The sequence below is a fragment of the Trichosurus vulpecula genome, chromosome 4, assembly GCF_011100635.1.
Source record: "Trichosurus vulpecula isolate mTriVul1 chromosome 4, mTriVul1.pri, whole genome shotgun sequence".
Classification (NCBI taxonomy): domain Eukaryota; kingdom Metazoa; phylum Chordata; class Mammalia; order Diprotodontia; family Phalangeridae; genus Trichosurus; species Trichosurus vulpecula.
Window position 1 is genome coordinate 205,425,125 of NC_050576.1, and position 16,793 is coordinate 205,441,917.

Below are 16,793 nucleotides of genomic sequence, written 5' to 3' on the forward strand. Positions count from 1 at the left end.
GTTGTAAAGAAGAATTATAACTAATGGAATGAACCATGAGAAAGAAGAAATAAAACCAGAAAAGGAAAAAAAAAAGAGAGAAAGAGAGCAAATAGTTTGCTTCAATCTGCATTCAGACTACACATTTTTTTCTCTGGAGGCCCATAGCTTTTTCCATCATGAATCTTTTGGAGCTGTCTTAGAACCTTGCATTGCTGAGAAGATGCAAGTCTATCGAAGTTAGTCATCAGAGATACCACGTGTATAATGTCCTCCTGGTTCTGCTCCCCTCACTCAGCATCAGATTATGTAAGTTTTTCCAGGTTATTTTGAAGTCTGTCTGCTCCTCATTTCTTATAGCACAACAGTATTCCATTACATTCATATACCACAATTTGTTTAGCCATTCCTCAAGTGATGGGCATCCTCTTGATTTCCAATTCTTTGCCACCACAAAAAGAGCTGCTATAAATATTTTTTCATACATAGGGATCCTTTTCCCACTTGTATGATTTCCTTGGGATACAGCCCTAGAAGTGGTATTGCTGGGTCAAAGGGTATGCACATTTTTATAGCCCTTTGGGCATAGCTCCAAATTGCTCTCCAGAATGGTTGGATCAGTACACAACTCCACCAAAAATGCAATAGTGTTCTAATTTTTCCACATCTTCTCCAGCATTTATCATTTTCCTGTTTTGTCATGTTAGCCAATCTGACAAGAGAGAAGTGGGTACTTAAGAGTTGTTTTGACTCGCATTTCTCTGATCAATAGTGATTTAGAGCATTTTTACATATGCCTATAGATATTTTTAATTTCTTCCTCTGAAAACAGCCTGTTCATATCCTTTGACCATTTCTCAGTTGGGGAATGACTTGTATTCTTATAAATTTGACAGAGTTCTCTATATATTTTAGAGATGAGGCCTTTATCAGAGACACAGGTTGTAAAAATTCTTTCCCAGTTTCCTAATTTTCGGCTTCCCTCCTAATATTGATTGCATTGGCTTTCTTTGTAAAAAAACTTTTCAATTTAATGTAATCAAAATTACCCATTTTGCATTTGATAATGTTCTCTATCTCTTGTTTGGTCATAAATTCTTCCATTCCATTCTCCATATATCTGACATTTGCTCTCCCAAATTGCTTATAGTATCATCCTTTATATGAAAATCGTGAACACATTTTGACCCATTTTGGTATACAGTGTAAGATATTGATCCATGCCTATTTTCTGCCATACTATTTTCCATTTTCCCCAGCAGTTTTTGTGAAACAGTGAGTTCTTATGCCAGCAGCTGGACTTTTTGTGTTTATCAAAGAGTAGATTACTACAGTCATTGACTACTGTATCTTATGTACCTAAGCTATTCCATTGATCCACCACTCTATTTCTTAGCCAGTATCAAGTAGTCATGATGATTGCTGCTTTATAGTACAGTTTAACATCTGGTATGGCTAGGCCATCTTCCCTAGCTTTTCTCTTCATTAATTCCCTTGATATTCTGGATCGTTTTTTCTTCCAGATGAATTTTGTTATTATTTTATCTAGCTCTGTAAAATAATTTTTTGGTATTGACCATCATTTGTCATCACTCCCCACCCTCACCTAAATTAAAGTAGACCTCTTCCTTATCATGTAAATCATTGCTCTGGGGGCTTACCTTCTTGGTGTTCAACTTAGTGTGGTCACCTGATTCTTTTTAGACCTCAGTCTAAATAGTATCTCAATCCTCCCAAACTCAAGTGATTCCCCAGCCTCAGCCTCCCACAGTAGCAGGGATGCAAGTACATACCAACAGATCTGACCCTTATTACAATTTAAACTCACTGTATAGCATTAGTTCTATAATTTTTAACTTGGCCTCAATTTTCTCACTTTTGAAATAAATAGATTGGCGTAGATCTGGAGTGGGGAACCTGCAGCCTTGAGGCCACATCTGGCCCTGGCTAGGTCCTCAAGTGTAGCCCTTTGACTGAATCCAAACTTCACAGAACAAATCCCTTTAATAAAAGGATTTGTCTTATAAAACTTGGACTCAGTCAAAAGGCTGCACGCAAGGACCTGGAAGGCCACGTGTAGCCTTGAGGCCATAGGTACCCCACTCCTGGTATGTATGATTCCCTATAGTTCTGTGTAGCTAAAAAAAAAAAGAATGATTTGTGAATTCAGATAATGTTTTGGTTATAAATGTAAGTAAAAAATATTTTTAAATATAAAGCTAATTTGGGTAACTTCTTTTCAAAAACATATCTTTCTGTCAAAAAGTAATTGGGTTCCAAAACACACACATACACACACACACACACACACACACACGTATGTGTGTGTATATGTGTGTATATATATATGTATATATGCACATATGTTTAAACACATGCACACATAGATACATACACAGAGACACATGCACACACACATATATATACTACATGTGAAAATAAAAGTTTGCTCTAGATGTTATCTATAATAGGAGGTCACACATTCTATTCCTCTGCCTTTTTGTGCTTTAAAAACAATTAACATCTATATAGCTTTTTTACAGTTTGTAAAAATGCTTTATATATACAATTTCATTTCATCCTTATAGCACACCTATATGACAGGTACTATAAGTATTATTTATTCTTGTTTTACAATAAGGAAACTGAAACCTAAAAGGTAATTGAGTCACCTGTGGTCACATGGCATTAGAGCAGATTGATAACTCCAATTGATTCCAAGGCCAAGAATCTAGGGACTAGACCAGGGGTGGGGAACCTGTGGCCTCGAGGTCTTCAAGCCCAGCCCTTTGACTGAATTCAAAAAAAATCCATCAAACAGCCATACCTGAGGACCTAGAGGGCTACATGCGGCCTCAAGGCCACAAGTTCCCCAACCCTGGACTAGACTATGGTACTTCTTTGTAAAGAATATTATTGGGGAAGAGCCTTGCTATCACAATGTATAGCAGTAACTCCCAGAGTGTGGTCCAGTGACTCCTGAGGGCGCCTCATATCCTTTCAGGACTCTAAAAGGTCATGACATTATTTTCATTAAAATACTAAAATATTTTAATCTCTATTACAGTAAATATAAGCAGATATATTCTACATAGGCAATAATTTTTAAGAGTGTAAAGATGACCTGAGATGAAAAAGTGGGAGAACAGCAGCTGTACCTAGATCATCTATGAGTTCTAAATAGTAAATAAGAAGGAAGCAGAAAGGAAACTTGAATGTGTTTAACTGTTTGAAACAGTCACACTGTATGAGTGTTTTCATCATCTGTCATTCCATGCTTAAGGAAAGCATTTAGTTAATTCCATTTGGACTGAGCTAACTGACAGCTACCTAGAGCCTATCACATCATATACAGCTTTTCTAATATTAAACACAGTTTGTTGATTTTGAATTTCCAGCTTTTTTAGACACAGCCAACCATTTCAGTTCTAGAAAACAATGATGTCTGGTTTCATGTTGGATTGAATTTGGAGGACAAAAAGAAAGAAAAAAGAAAAACAAAAGACTGTAGGGCTAGTTTTTCATCTCCATTGCACACTAAAAGTATCACCTCTAAAAGTTTTTTGCCCCCCTCCCCCCAACTGCTCTGCCTTGCTTGGCAAACATGAGTCTGGAGAGCAACTAGGGCATTTATTTTTCCTCTCGGTGGGAACACTCAGAGTCATGGGTGGCCTCTCTTGAAATCTCCTGTTTAAAATAAAGCTGGGGAGGAACTGTGATGCTTTCTTGACTGCAAAAAAAGAGAACATTTGTTCTCTACCATGGAGGATAAAAATGTAGTGAGTTTTGACTGAGAGGGAGTTCATTTCCCCTCCCCTTTCCCTCCTGGCTTTTCCCCCTTCTCTAATCCAAAGCAGGCAAGAAGGAGACTTCATGAAGACTAAAAATGATTTCCCATTAAATTATTCTCTCTTGCCCCAGCACTAAGTAACTTTAAAATGGCATCATCTACCCAGAATCAGGAAAATGATATCTTTTGTGATGCCCACAGGAAACAAATTCTCCTCCACCATTGTGGCCGAAGCAATATCTGGTATGTAGCCTAAGTTTGTTTTCCATAAAAGGTATTAAAAGCATCTTTGGGAATTAATTGATTTAGAGAACTTCCTGGTGGCCTAAATACAAAAGCCAGTGAATGAGGAAGCAGGAGTTGTTTTCCAACAGAATTGTGTGGAAGGTCAGTGGGAGCAACACAATAGCTAGAAAGCTCTACTCACCTGAATCAATGTTGTATCTTTTCTAAGTATCCTTTCCATCCTATAGTTGCTTTTTCCTTAGCCATAGATAAGTAATCATTTTGTCAACTTAGATCTTCTTTTGTAATGATAGCCCTTTGTCTCTTCAGTCTGTTTTGATTGATATATATCCCAGCTGATTTTCCTCCTCTCACTCTCAAACACAATTGGTGGGCATCCCCCAATTTCCATTTCTTCACCACCACAAAGAGAGCTGCTATAAATAACCTTGTACAAATATGTCCTTTCTTCCTTTTTTTTTTTAAATGTCTTTCAGATACAGATCTAGTAGTGGTATTGCTGGATCAAAGGGAGGGCACATTTATATAGCCTTTGAGGTATAGTTCAAAATTGTTCACCAGAATGTTCGGATCAGTTCACAACTCTACCAATAGGCCATTAGTGTCCCAATTTTCCCACATTTCCTCCAACATTTTTTTTTGTCATATTAGCCAATGTGATAGGTATGAGGTGGTACCTCAGATTTGTTCTAATTTGCATTTCTCTAATCAATAGTGATTTGTAGCAATCTGATAGGTGTAAGGTGGTACATTAGACTGGTTTTAATTAGCATTTCTCTAATCAATAGTTATTTAAAATATCTGTATATGAATATAGAGGACTTTATTTTCTCCATCCCAAAACTGCCTGTTTTGACAATTTATCAGCTGGGAATGACTTTTATTCTTATAATTTTGACTAAGTTCCCTATATATTTGAGAAATCTCTCTCCATTTTTATGTGCCTTCCAATTCATCAGTTTAGCTTTCCTCATACATACAAAATATTCACCTGTGGATGGACTGTTATGAGGTTTATTCCAAGATGTTTCAGGCTTGTCTTTCAATCATCAGTACTATTTACATTTTGCTTTCAAGATATCTCCTTCTGTCCTTTTAAAAAGAAACCTCGAGGCAGATCCAAGAACTACTGGACCTCTCTCGCAAATTCTGTCAGAAATGTCTAGAAAGGCCAATCTGAGCAGATTTGAGAGAGTTAGAAGCCACTAGTAGACTGAGTGGGGAGGAGTGCCAGGCATGCAGATTGGCACCAGACCAGACCAAACCAACCGGGAACAGCAGAAGAATCCAGCCAGCCTGAGGCTCTGGGAGAGGGCTGGGTGAGCAAAGCCGGAGGAAGAACAGGCCCAAGGAGGAAATACTGGCCCCAGGCCTCTCACCCCAGGACAGGAGTCTGTCCAAGGGGAGAGCTTGTGGGCCACAGGAGCAACTAGCCTGGAGGCCTTCAACCCCAGGCAAACACAAGGGCACCAGACCAAACCAGCTGTCAAGAGCAAAGAAATCCACCAGCACACCAGTCTAGGAAGTCGCTGGGAGAGCTATATGCCAGAGCAGGAACAGGCCCATTGAGGAAGTACTGGATACAGCCTCAATCGAGCCCCAGGCCTCTCAGCCCAAGACTGGAGTCTGTTGGAGCTAAGAGCCTGGGACAGCAGGAGCAGCTAGCCTGGAGGCCTCCAATCCACAATCTAAAGGTTTGAAACTCACATTCCTGAACTACCGGGAGCCATAATGGACAGGCAAAATGGCTCATATCCCTCCCTTGAATAAACCCAGAGAATAAAACCTCAGGAGAAACAGAGGAGCCAGAAGGGGGGCTTCAGTAGTGAGAGAAGTGGGGGAGAGGGGCTTTCCTGTGGTGGCAGAAGGAGACTAGTGCAGGAAGAGAGGTGTCCCAGCAGGCCCCACCTCAGCAGAACAAGGAGAGTAAATGAGCCCCAGCGGGTGGAGCTAGCTAATGTCAACGCCAGGACTCAGACTTGGCTTTGCACAGCCAGGGGAAGTAGCAGACACTAGCACAGACAAGAGCCAAGACAGCCCATTCTGTAGAACAGTCCTGGGGAAGAGGAGACCTTCCACCAGTCAGACCACCCCTCCCCACACCTCATGAAACGAGAGGCCATAGCACATAAAGCTAGATCCCAACACAAGAAACTTGGACAGAGCCCCCCTGAGCCCCAAAAGCAGAGATCCACTTCAGAAACCAAGAGGGAAAAAAAACCATGAAAAAGAGTAGCAAGAAGCTTTCAAAGACAATAGATTCATATTATGGAGGCAGGGATGATCAAAATACCAATTCAGAAGTGGACAGCATGGACACTACACCCACATCTCAAACCTCAAAAGGGAGAGTGAACTGGTGTCCAGACCAAAACACATTCCTGGAAGAACTCAAGGAGGACTTTAAAAACAAAATTAGGGAGGTAAAAGAAAAAATGGAACAAAAAATACAATGAGGAAAACAAATCTTTAAAAGGTAAAATCAGGGAATTGGTTAAGGAAAATCAGAATATTGTTGGAGAAAATGTCTCATTGAAAGGTAAAATCAACCAAATGGAAAAGGAGATAGAGAAGACAAAGGAATAAAACAAAACATTAAAAATTAGAATGGAGCAAGTAGAAGCTAATGACTCCAGGAGACATCAAGAATCAGTCAAACAAAATCTAAAAAATGAAAAAGAAAGAAAATGTGAAATATCTGGTTAGAAAAACAACCAACCTGAAAAATAAATCCAAGAGAAAAAAATCTAAGAATTATTGGTCTACCTGAAAGCTATGATGATAAAAAGAGCCTGGACAGTATCTTCCATGAAAGCCTTAAGGAAAATTGTCATCGAAAGCATCCATCCATCACTCCCTGAAAAAGATCCCAAGAAATATTATAGCCAAATTCCAGAACTACCAGGTCAAGGAGAAAATCCAACAAGTAGCTAGAAAGAAACAATTCAAATATCATGGAACTACAGACAGGATCATGCAGGATCTTTCAGCTTCTACATTAAAAGACAGGAGAAATTGGAATATGATATTCCAAAAGGCAAAGGAGCTTGGACTACAACCAAGGATCAACTACCCAGTAAAACTGAGCATAATTTTCCAGGCAAGGAGATGGACATTCAATGACATAAGGGAATTCCAGAACTTCCTGATGAAAAGGCCAGAACTCAATGGAAAATTTGAACTCCAAATACAAAACTCAAGAGAGACATAAAAAGGTAAATGGGGGGAACCCCCTAGTCAATCAATAAGGTTAATTAATTACATCCTTATGTAGGATTATTTTATATATGTTTTATATATACATATATGTACATATATATGTCAATCTTGAGAACAGTATACTAATTATGACAATTGGAAGGGATATTCATAGACTGTGGATATCAGTATAAAATAACCGATATTATGATAAAAATATAATTAAGAGATATAAAGTGATGGTTCTGGGAGAAGAGGTAAGGAGGTAGTAGAAAAGGGTAAATAATATCACAAGAAGAGGCACAAAAACATATTGTAGTAGAGCAAAAGAAGGGAGGGGGAAGAGCAGTATTTGAGCTTTACTCTCATTGAATTTGATTCAAGAAGGGAATAACATACCCTGATAAGTATACAAATCTACAGGCAGTAGGAGGGGAAAGGGGAAAAAGGGAGGGGGTGGTCAGAAGGGAGGGAAGAAGTAGCAAGTGGAAAATGGTAAGATAAGGGAGGGGAATCAAGAGGGAGGGTAAACTGAGGAAGGCGGTGGTCAAAAGCAAAACTTTATTCAGGAGTGGAAGGGGAAAGGGAGAAATAAAAGCATAAACAGTAGGGAAATAGGATGGAGAAAAAGAGACAGACAGTAATCATAACTGTGAATGTGAATGGGCTGAACTCTCTCATAAAAAGGAAGGAGACAGCGGAATAGATTAAAAACCATAATCCTACAAAACCACAATCCTGCTGTTTACAAGAAACACATTTGAAACAGGGGGGATACACACAGGGTAAAGGTAAAAGGCTGGAGTAGAATACATTGAGCTTCAGCTAAAGTAAAAATAAAGCAGGGGTAGCAATCCTAACCTCAGACAAAGCAAAAGCAAAGATAGATCTAATTAAAAGAGATAGGAACACTACAACCTGCTAAAAGACACCATAAACAATGAAGCGATATCATTGTTTAACATATATGCACCAAGTGGTATGGCATGCAAATTCCTAGAGGAGAGGTAAAGAGAGTTACAAGAAGAAATAGACAGCAAAAGTATAATAATGGGAGACCTCAACCTACGCCTCTCTAAGCTTGATAAAACTAACCTCAAAATAAACAAGAAAGAAGTTAAGGAGGTGAACAGAATTTTAGAAAAGGCAGATATGATAGACCTCTGGAGAAAACCAAATGGGGATAAAAAGGAATATACTTTTTCTCAGAGGTAAATGGCACATATTCAAAAATTGACCATGTACTAGGGCATAAAAACCTCACAATCCAGTGCAGAAAGGTAGAAATAGTCAAAGCATCCTTTTCAGATAACGATGAAATAAAAATTATTTGTAATAAAGAACTTGGACAAATAAGCTAAAAATTAATTAGAAACTAAATAATCTAATTCTAAAAATGAGTGGACCAAAGAACAAATCATAGAAACAATAAATAACCTCATTCAAGAGAATGACAATAATGAGACAACATGTCAAAACTTATGGGATGAAGCAAAAGCAGTTCTTAGGGGAAGTTTTATATCTCTAAATGCTTACATGAATAAAATAGAGAAAAAGGAGATCAATGAATTGGATATGCAACTGAAAAAGCTAGAAAAAGAACGCATTGAAAATCCCCAAATAAATACCAAATTAGACATACTGAAAATCAAAGGAGAGATTAATAAAATTGCAATCAAGAAAACTATTGAATTAGTAAATAAAACCAAGAGCTGGTTTTATGAAAAAAAAATAAAATTGATAAACCTTTGGTCAATTCGATTAAGAAAAATAAAGAAGAAAATCAAATTACCAGTATCAAAAATGAAAAAGGTGAATTCACCTCCAATGAAGAGGAAGTTAAAACAGTAATTAGTAATTATTTTGCCCAATTGTATGCCCACAAATTTGACAAACTGAGGGATATGGATGAATATCTACAAAAACATAAATTGCCCAGGTTAACAGAAGAGAAAGTAAAATTCCTAAATAACTGCAACTCAGAAAAAGAAATTGAACAAGCCATCGATGAACTGTCTAGGAAAAAATCTCCAGGGTCAGATGGTTTTACATGTTAATTTTATCAATCATTTAAAGCACAATTACTTCCTATACTTTATAGACTATTTGGGAAAATAGGTGAAGGAGTTCTACCAAATTCTTCTTAAGACACAAATATGGTACTAATACCCAAACCAGGAAGAGTCAAAACAGAGAAAGAAAATTGTTGACCAATTTCCCTAATGAATAGTGATGCAAAAATTTTAAATAAAATCTTAGCAAAAAGATTACAGCAACTTATAAGGAGAATAATACACTACCACCAAGTAAGATCTATTCCAGGAATGCAAGACTACTTCAATATTAAGAAAACTATCAGCATAAGTGAACATATCAACAACAAAACTAGCAGAAACCATATGATCATCTCAATAGATGGAGAAAAAGCCTTTGACAAAATACAACACCCATTCCTATTAAAAACACTAGAAAGCATAGGAATAAATGGAGCCTTCCTTAAAATTATAAATAGCATCTGCCTAAAGCCATCAACAAGCATTATTTGTAGTGGGGGAAACCTAGATGCATTCCCACTATCACCCCTACTATTCAATTTGGTACTAGAAATGTTAGCTGTAACAATGAGAAGAAAATGAAATTGAAGGAATTGGAATAGGCAAAGAAGAAACTGAATTATCACTTTTTGCAGATGATATGATGATTTACTTAGAGAATCCCAGAGAATCAAGTGAAAAACTACTTGAAATAATAAACAACTTTAGCAAAATTGCAAGATATAAAATGAACCCACATAAATCCTCTGCATTCTTATACATAACTAACAAAGCCCAACAGCAAGAGATAGAAAGAGAAATTCCATTCCAAGTTACTGTAGACACTATAAAATATTTGGCAGTCTCTCTGCAAGACAAACCCAGGGCCTATATGAACATAATTATGAAACACTCTTCACGTGAATAAAGTCAGATCTAAATAAATGGAAAAATATTATTTGCTCATTGTTAGGCCAAGCTAACATAATAAAAATGACAATTTTACCTAAATTAATTTATTTATTCAGTACCATACCAATCAAACTACCAAAAATTATTTTACAGAACTGGATAAAATAATAACAAAATTCATCTGGAAGAACAAGAACTCTAGAATATCTAGCGAATTACTGAAATGAAATGCTAGGGAAGGTGGCCCAACCATACCAGACATTAAACAGTACTATAAAGCTGCAGTCATCAAAACTACCTGGTACTGGCTAAGAAACAGTGGTGGATCAGTGGAATAGGTTAGGTACACAAGACACAGTAGTCAATGAGTATAGCAATCTACTCTTTGATAAACCCAAAGAATCCAACTTCTGGGCTAATAATTCACTATTTCACAAAAACTGCTGAGAAAATTGGAAAATGGTAGGGCAGAAACTGGTCATAGACCAATATCTTACACCATATACCAAAATAAAGTCAAAATGGGTTCATGATTTAGGAATAAAGGCTTATACTATAAGCTATTTGGGAAAGCAAGGAATAGTTTACCTATCAGATTTATGGAAAAGCAAAGAATTCATGACCCAACAAGAGATAGTGAGCATTACAAAATGCAAAATGGATCATTTTGATTATGTTAAAATGAAATGTTTTTGTATAAAAAAAGCCAATGCAACAGAGATTAGGAGGGAAGCAGAAAATTGGGAGAAAATCTTTACAGCTAGTGTCTCTGATAAAGGCCTCATCTCTAAAATATGCAGGGAACTGAGCCAAATTTATAAGAATACAACTCATTCCCCAATTGAGAAATGGTCAAAGGATATGAACAGGCAGTTTTCAGAGGAAGAAATTAAAGCTATCTACAGGCATATGAAAAAATGCTCTGGATCGCTGCTGATTAGAGAAATGCAAATCAAAACAACTCTTAGATACCACATCTCTCCTGTCAGATTGGCTAAAATAACAAATCAGGAGAATGATAAATGCTGGAAAGGATGTGGGGAAATTGGAACATTGTTGCATTGCTGGTGGAGTTGTGAGCTGATCCAGCCATTTTGGAGGGCGGTGTGGAACTATGCCCAAAGGGCTATAGAAATGTTCATACCCTTTGACCCAGTAATACCACTTCTAGGGTTGTATCCCAAAGAAATCATGCAAGCGGGAAAAGGACCCATATGTACAAGAATATTTATAGCAGCTCTCTTTGTGCCATCTTGGTTCCGCCCCCGAGAGAGAATGAGCTTTATTTGTTTACTAGTAGTTTACAGAGGAGTGTGCAGCGTGTTCAAGCAGGGCTAGCACCTCTGGCATAAGGGCTTCCTGAGACCGTTTTTCAGGGCTGCTCATCCACTTTTGGTGTCCACATGTCACCCAACTCACATCTGTGACTCTAAGAAGTTGTGGAATATTCAGTGATCCTGGTAAATCATGTTGGCAGAAGGGTTAAACCAGGTTGAGGGTAACCAACAGGCTTCAGACCCATCTGTGACTAAGGGAAATATCCACCCAAGCATGTAAATATTTCCCCTGACAGAATAGGCACATATTTTGCCAAGGCAATATTCACAACAGTTGCTATTGTTATGAATATGCCGACTTGATTCTGTATCACAAAATATAACAGACTCCCCTCAGGTAAATTTAGAGTCATATTTTTCAATATATCTATTTCAATCATGTATTCAGGAATGAATATGATTCCCATAGTATATTCTTTCTTAGCTAATTGCCCAATTTTCATTGTTAGTTTGACTTGTCTGGTGGATATTCAGCCCCTCCCAGTCCTGTGATGGTAATAGGAGTTCCACGTTTAAACTTCTCAAGGTTTCCATATATAAGGGAGACCAGAGTCCAAGTATCTATCAAGGGCCTTGTTACAGTATTTGAATCATTTTTTCCAATATATATTGAGATTACCATGGGGTCTATAATCCATCTGTGTATTTCTTTAATCTGAGCTGGGGCTCGGCCTAGTCTCCCTGAAGGTGTGACACCCTTGGATAAGAGGGTTCAGATCTGTAGGGACAGTTCTTATTTCTCTGTTCCATCTGCTATTAAGCCCCTTATCTCTGTACTTTTTGTATAGTTCATTAGTTGGAATACCATTTATATTTCCAAAATCTACCCCTACTCTAGACAGAGCAGTAAACATTTCTCTTCTTGTCACTCTATTGTGACATTGAATCTACCAGTTATTCACTCTTCTCTCTCGAGGAAATTTATCTTTTTCCCCAGTCCCCTAAGTCACTTAACTGAAATCTTATCTAGCACCTCCAAAAGAGGGTGCCCTGTCTCCCCAATTAGTAGAGTCAGAACTAGGTGTTTATAAGCATGAGGAGCCATCTTCACTATTATATTTCTGTGAGAGACTCCCAAGGAAGTATCGTAATAAACCTTGGCATTTCCAGTCATGATTGCTGTCTTCATTACTTCCTCCTTTAACATTCTCATACAGTTCCTAAGTTAATACCAGGGCCTTTCTGCAGCGGTCACATAGAGTCAGTCAGATATAGTCTACAGCATCCATCCCCAGTGAAAGCTAACAGACCGATTGTATTGTTACCTCCTAGAATACGGTAGTCCCTGAAAGCTTGCTGTATAAAAGGATTCTGACTAATACCTATAAATTTCAAGTAGTCCATGCTATCAACCTGATACTCCACCATCCCCTTCATCACTGATTCTCACCAGCCAAGATATTATTGATTCTCCCATTCTTTGGGTAAACCAAATCAAAATATCCATGACCTCCTGCTGAGCGAAATCTTCAAGAAATCTCTTGGAACACTGAATTATCTCCCCGATTCTCTTGTTTCCTTAGTAGTATGGGATGTGCATCTGCCTGAGCTTCATGTAACATTGTTTCATTTTGTGCCTAAGGAACATCTAACATTGTTTCATTTTCTACTGACCCTCTCTCCAGGCAGTCATCACCACAGCAACTAGACTGACCCTGTGCTGAACTTGTATGCACTTTCAACCTTTTTGCTCTTCACTTTTTCTTAACAAAATTAGCAGCACAATACTCATAAAAATCAGCAGATTCCCAAATAGTAAGCTGTTCTTCTGCCACCTGAGATCCCTCATCTTGCTGAGGCACAGAAAGATTCCCATGCAAGCTAGCCAATTCCCTAACCATCTCAGCTTTCTCCTGTAAGTTTGTCTCTGCTTTTAGATATAATAGGGTAAGTTGTTAGTAAAATGCAACCTCTTCTAGACACTCCCTGAAGTTCTTTCCCTGGTTTAATTTTAATTCCTGGCAAACATCTTTTCAAATATCTGGGCTCTCCTTTCTGTAGCCTCTGTTGTCAGTTTTCACAGGGTCCGGTGCCTTTAGCCCATTTGCTTGCAAGAGAGGAATAAGGTAAATCCTCTCACCACAGGATATCCATTTCTTCCTCAAAAGCCCTTTTGCCTCCAAATAGAGATTTTATACCTTGCAATCCTGTCCATGATGCCAAATGTATCACCAAGGCAATATTCAAAACAGACAAATATATAACAGATGCTCAAAATATAACAAACAAAAATATAAGAAACACTCCATTAAAAATATAACAGATGCTCCATATGGAAGACAGAAGAAAAACATTTATTCAGACACCAGGAAGTCCAATCCCAAAACCAGTAATTCCAATCCAGCAATGCAAGAAAGACATTAAAACACATTATCACTCCAGAGAGCAGCTCCATTTCATCGCCTTCTCCCCCCCACCCGCAGCTGGAACCTTCCCACAAACACTCACAAATCCTAGCTGACTTCTTGTCTGTGTCTGCTCCTCCAGCCATTTCTAAATGCTCTGAGCATTTCCTGCTCCACCCTTCCAGTCCCACCCTTTCAGCAAGCTCCTCCCACCATATGTGACTTAGGCTTCCTGTGATATAAGTGGGTTACAGGGGACTATTAATGGATGGGAATATCTTCAAATTTGTGGCACCATTACAGCATAATGAGAACAATAAAGGCATCTGAAGCAGGTGCTGTGGAATGCTTAAAGCTTGGTTAAATATCAAAGCTGCCAAGGTCATCCACTGCATCATAGGCCATGCCAGTCATCTGGACTTTTTTCTTGCCATTGGACTTCCATGACTCTGGAAGAGAGTGAGGCTGATGACTTTTTGCAACTCTGCCTTACTTAAATCCAACTCACATACAAGTCAGGGCCTTACGTCATGACATCACTGATCCTCGTCGAAAATGAATTAGGAACAACAACAGTATCTACAGAATATTTCATCGATCAAAAATCATTTTTGTGCTCATTTCACATGCTAGAAAGGTTATGCTTAAGATTCTGCAAGCTAGACTTCTGTGATATGTAGACCAAGAACTGCCATAAGTGCAGGTAAGTTTTCAAAGAGGCAGAGGACCTAGATATCAAATTGTCGACATTTGCTGGATTATGAAGAAAGCAAGGAAGTTACAAAATATGTACTGCTTCATTGACAACACTAGAGCCTTTGACTGTGTGGATCACAACAAAATCAGTTGACCTCAAAGAGATGGGAGTGCCAGATTTCCTTACTTGTCTCCTGGGGAATCTGTCTGCAGGTCAAGAAGCAACAGTTAGTACTGAACATGCAACAACTGTTTAGTTTAGGACTGGAAAAGGAGTAATGCAAGGCTTTATAACATCATCTTATTTATTTAACTTATATGCAGAGTGATTGTCTGAAATGCTAGCCTGGATGAATCAAAAGCTAGAATTGAGGTTGCTAGGAGAAATATCCACAATCTCAGATATGCAGATGATACTACTCTAATTGTGGAAAGTAGAGTTAAGAAGCCTCTTGATGAGGGTGAGAGGGGACAGTGTAAAAGATGACTTGAAGCTTAACATCAAAAAGACTCAGTTAACAGCAACTGATCCCATCACTTCCTGAAAAACAGAGGGAGAAGAAATGGTAACAGTGTCAGATTTTGTATTCTCGGGCTCAAAGATCACATTGCAGATGGGACTGTGGCCATGAAATTAAAAGGCTTTTACTCCTTGCAAGGAAAGCTATGATAAATCTGGACACAATGCTAAAAAGCAGAAACAGTACCTTGCTGACAAAGGTCTCTATTGTTGAAGCTATGATTTTACCTGAAGCAATGCTTGGCTTTAACAGTTGAATTATAAGGAAAGCCGAGAGCTGCAGAATTGACACCTTTGAATTGTGGTGTTAGAAAAGACTTTTCAGAGTCCTTTGGATAGCAAGGCGGTCAAATCAGTCAATATTTAAAGAGATTCACTCAGCCTATTCACTGGAAGGTCAAATACTGAAGCTGAAGCTTAAATATGTTGGCCATATAATGAGAAGATGGGACTTATCTGAAAAGACACAGATGTTAGAAAAATTGAAGGCAAAAGGAAAAGGGGATGGCAGAGGATGGAATAGATAGCCAGTGTCGTGGAAGCAGGAAACATGCACTTTGACAGACTTTAGGAGATAGTGGAAGACAAAAGGCCCCTATCCATGTCATCATGAAGAATCAGACACTACTGAATGAATAAACAACAATGTATTCATAATTCATAATGACATGGTTAACATTCCTTAAGGCCATCGTACTAAAAAAGATCTTTGGTGATTTTCTATGGTCAAGACAACATAGAATCATGTGAACTTGAAGGCAATTAACTATTTAGGCAACTTGACTTATGGGCACAACTAAGATTTTTGCCAATATCTATAATTTGTGCAATAATAGGGACTCCAGTTCCACTCCTGCTTGGATGTTCAAAGATTTGTTAGTTAACAATCATATGGGAATTGTTCCAAGGTAGCAGCAGCAAGCGGTAACAGATGACATCATGGAAGTGGCAATGTGCAACAGCAGCTAAGATGACACATGGCAGCTACAGAAGCAACAACATGAGGGACAGACCTGTTCCAGTCTAACTGGCCTTCCCATTGCTACTCACCTATGATACTCTATCCTTTGACTCTCTGACTTTGGAATTTCCTCATACTCACCTCTTAGAATTCCTAATGAATGAAGAAATAAATGTCTGCAACCCTCTCCCTCCTCTGCTCCATCTATTGACTACTTTAGCTTCCTTTCAAGTCCCAATTAAATTCCCACCTGTACAAGAAGCCTTCCCCAACCCTTCTTTAATTCCAGGGCTTCCCTCTGTTAGTTTTTCACATTCCTTTACATAGCTTGCTTTGTTTATATTTGTTTGCATGCTGCCTCCCCACTAAATCATGAGCTTTTTGAGGACAGGGACTGGCACATAGGAAGTGCTTAATAAATGTTTATTGATTGGTTAATTGGTTGATTCAGGACAAGTTTTTGGTAGACTCAGAGGGAAGGCACTAGTATTTAAAGGATTCACAGTTAACTATCATCTTTAGGATCATCGTGTTTTATTTCAGTCACTTACTCTGTCTTTCTATCAAAACAATGAATATCTTGATTCCTATGATGTACCTTTTCATTACTTCATCATCTCATTTCTCCTTCAGCTGGGATATGTCATGTTCAGTCTTTTCCACAGTGTTATCAAGTGTTTGTAGCTTTCATTTTCAATTCTCTCAAGTATTCTCTGTATACAAAAGCTTTTCAGCAAAACTTTTTCATCATACTTCAGTTCTTGATAAGACACTTA